Source organism: Trachymyrmex cornetzi, unplaced genomic scaffold (genome assembly GCF_001594075.2).
Source record: "Trachymyrmex cornetzi isolate Tcor2-1 unplaced genomic scaffold, Tcor1.1 scaffold163, whole genome shotgun sequence".
NCBI lineage: Eukaryota > Metazoa > Arthropoda > Insecta > Hymenoptera > Formicidae > Trachymyrmex > Trachymyrmex cornetzi.
Window position 1 is genome coordinate 28,172 of NW_017296234.1, and position 3,366 is coordinate 31,537.

Here is a 3,366-nt window from a genome sequence, read left to right on the forward strand (position 1 = left end):
GAAGCCAATGTCCCGCAAACACGTAAGAATAACTGAGTGGTTCAAACTATCAAAGGCTTTCGAGAAATCGAACAGTACTAAGATAGTTATATGACCATTGTCAATACCTAGCCGGATATCATCCAGTAGGTGTAGCAACGCAGTTTGTGTGCTATGATGCTTACGGAACCCACATTGTCTAGGGTACAGCAGGTGATTATTCTCTAGATGACGAACTATTTGCTGGGTGACGAGGGAATCAATGACTTTAGAAAGATGAGGCGGATTAGCTATTGGGCGAGTCTCAGAAGGATGTAGAGGGTTAGGAATTTTATTGAGTGGAATAACATAAAGAGATTTCCAGATGGATGGAAAAGTGCCCGTTAATAATGAAGTGTTAATGATAGTGGTTAAATAGGGCGTGATAACAGGGAACAGCTGTTTAAGATGTGCCAGACGAAGATTTTATCGGGGCTTAAGCCGCGAGATTTATTTAGTACCAAATTGAGAGAGTTGAAAACTTCTTGATAGGTAACTGCAGAAAATGTAAAAGATGGTTTGGTGCTTGGGAGGGGTTGCAGTAAGATGTAGTTGAATGATGTTTGGTCACTCGGTGGATGAGATGATGCTACTAGTGAATAGTGACGGTTTAATGTAGACGAAGACAAGTGATGTAAGGCAGACTGTGATGGAACGTTTGCGAGGCCGAATTTACGCAGGCATGACCAAAGTTTGCCAGGATTTTCTTGCTGTTGCAGAAGATCAGTCAGATAGCGATCTTTAGCTAACTTTATGGCGCTCTTAAGTTCACGACGCATGTCTCTATACTGTTGTAACAGTACCAGGTTACGCGTCCTCTTAGCACGTGTATACAATTTATCGCGCTTCCTAATTCTAGCTCGCGATTCGCGTGAAATCCATGGAATGGAACGCTGGGTAATACGCTTAGTAACGAAGGGCGCATGCGCATTCAGGATTTCGTTTATACAATCATAAAATACGGTAAGATTACTCGTGAGATCGCTGTTATACGCATTGGACGGCAGGTGATTATGGTCGGCAGGTAATAGGTTCCAAAGCTTACGACGTAATAATACCTTAAGGTCATTTGCCAAAGAAAGATAATCGCATTTTGCAAAATCTCGATATGTGATCGTTTGCGGAGTACAGTTAAGGTTATTAAATTCGTAACAAATCGTTATACGGTTATGACCAGCCGCAAAGGGCGCTAAAGATTTAGAAAACTCTTGACTTTATTGCTTGAATCTGCAATTATAACATCCAATTGAATGCTAGAGAATCCTGAATGATGTGTGGGACCGAACGGAACGGAGAATAGCGAGTAGTCATTGATAAAGTTTTGTATGTAGTTGGATTCGAAAGTATTAGCTAACAAGTTACAATTATGATCACCAGTAATTATTACGTTTTTAAACCTAGGCAGATGAATATTAAATTTAGTGAAAAAATCGGAAAAAAGCTGACCGTCGGTACACGACGACAAATAAAATGCTGTGCTGATGAGATTTGATTTCAAGAAAGAGGTACTCCGGAGTATTAATGCTCGTATTGTCTGAACTATCAATAATAGAAAAAACTAACGACTTGTGGAGGCAACATGCGACACCTCCCCCCTGGATATAACGCGATTTACCATCCGCTCGAAGCGCGCGATCGTTTCGAATGAAGTTGTAGTTTTCGATACTAACGCACGTCGAGTCGACAAGTGGAGTAAGCCACGTTTCAGTAAGCGCTAATACATGAGTCGAGCAATCAGACAATTCAGTTTCGACATCATGTAGATGAGCACGAAGAGAGTTCACATTGATGCACGAAATTTTAAGGGACGATGTTTCACACGACGAGACGGCTACAGATAAGGTGGATGCTGAAGAACACGGGCGTCACTTTATTTTATTTAAATCATTATCAGTTGCGATCAGAAGCTCTCTAGAGCCTCCGTCTTTATGCACAAAAATGTTGCCATCACGGACCCAGACACGCTTATATCCAGCATTTTTAGCAGCTAATTTCGACTTTTTTAATAGTGCGTGTGTAGACGAAGGCAAAAACTCATTAACATAAATTAATTTTGGTTCGCTATTAGGATTGCCATGCAGTTCAGGAAAAATTTCAGAGAGTGTAATTCTCCCCATCTTACGCTTAGCATCGATAATCCAGTTGCGGACCTCGACAGATTTGAAGTGCACCTTAATTGCAAAATATTGCGAGGAGGTTGCATGAGTGTCGGCGCCAGCAGTGGACGGGCGCTTATAGTCGAATTTGTTTATGCCTAGTATGTCACCAAACAGGCCTGCCAGTCGTAAATAAGTTAATACGCGCAAAGCAATATCATTGTGCGTCAGGCCACACTGGTTCGGAATGCCGTTAATAACTAAGTCTGACGTTGGTCTGGCAAGAGCATTAGAATGCTTCACGTAAGCGATGTCAGTTGACAACGCGTTACATGTGGCAGTATTTTGCTGAACAATAGCAGCCAATGAGGCCAGGTCCTGCCTGATGACCTTCGTGTCATTTTTAACCGAAGATATGTCGGATTTAAGACCAGAAATGGCCTCAAATAGTTTTGCGAATTGGTCCGCAGTAGACGACGGGTCGAAGACCATTGCAAACCGACTGCCAACGACCGAGTTACACGCAGTAGGTAGTGGGGATTGGTGCTGGGGAGGACTAGGCGAGGATATGCGGGACGATGTTGGAGTAGACGGGCACGAAGCTAAAGAGCTCGTAGGTATGCTGATGGTGGGGAACGCAGGCGATAGCAGACTACGCGTGTCGGCGACGCTAGGGGAAAGAAGGGGTGAGAGGAGAAATGAGAACGAGCGCACACAACAAACAGCGTCCGGCTTACCGGCGATATACAATTTGGCACACGACGGATGAAATGCCGATTGACACGTCGTACAGATAATTTTGCTAACGACAGATTTATGGCATTTAGCGCAGATAAACGATGTAGAACTCTTTGCTGTCGATGCTCCTCCCTTGCCCTTGGTCATTAAGCATGCGTACCTTAGTAGAAACTTCCACGGTGCCAACGAACGATGACAGGTACAGTGGAACACATGCAGCAGAAGAGTCATATAGGTGTGATACGCCACGTGATTCGGCGGACCTGCGCAGAATGTACCCACGATGACTACCGTCGAGGCACGTTGACGAAGAATGATCAAATTTTCCAGAGTTTCGAAAAGGCACACAATGGACCAAAACACAGGATTTATGCCGCAAAAGTTGTTGCAGAGTGTTGGTCCACGACCAGTGCGCCTTTTGGAAAAAGTTCTCCGTCCAGAGAGCAAAAGGCAGTGAGAATCAGAAATTAATGAGCGGAGCAAATGAAAACACGTCCGAACACTCACCGACTAG